This window comes from Arachis ipaensis, chromosome B01, assembly GCF_000816755.2.
Source record: "Arachis ipaensis cultivar K30076 chromosome B01, Araip1.1, whole genome shotgun sequence".
Lineage (NCBI taxonomy): Eukaryota > Viridiplantae > Streptophyta > Magnoliopsida > Fabales > Fabaceae > Arachis > Arachis ipaensis.
The window spans coordinates 19,713,860-19,714,583 of NC_029785.2; positions in this window are offsets into that span (position 1 = coordinate 19,713,860).

A 724-nucleotide genomic window follows, 5' to 3' on the forward strand; every position below is an offset into this window, starting at 1 on the left:
CCAAAAATTAGAAATAATATACTTAAATCCTTTATTTTCTCAAAACAGTAGTATCAATATTCTAAAATATTAATTATTTAGTCCAAGATCATATAAAAATTCTTATTATTTCACAACCACCAACTTTGTGATTTAAATATAGAAAATAATCCAATAATTATAAAATTGGATAATAATCATAACTTATCTCAAATTCAATAAATCAAAACTTGTCTTAATTATCTTTAATAAAATAATTTCTGAAATTAAGGCTATAAACAACCATATGATTTGAGACTTGATCATAATAAGACTTTTCAAAGGTTTTGGGTCTTACATGCCAGGCCCACATGTCACTTAACGTTCCAGGTAAGCGTGCCGTTAATGGAGATTAATAGAAGGGCTAACGTGAATCACTTATTCAAATTTGAGAGTTCAAATTGAGTCAATTGAAATTTTAGGGATCAAATTGAGTCTGTCTCCAAATTTCATAAGTCATTTTGAATATTAACTCCACAAAGAGAATATGAAATTGTTGTTAAAATGTACAAGAACTTAAAAAAAATTTCTGGTAAGAATTGAGAGAAATTGTAACCTCTTTTGGTTTTTTTTTTCATTTTTGAATTTTTTAAAACTTTTTTTAGTGGGAACAAAAATAAAAAAAAATTGATAATTTCAAAATAAGAATTTTTTTTAAGTTTTTTATAATTTATAGAAAAAAATTTATTATGATTTTGACTTATTT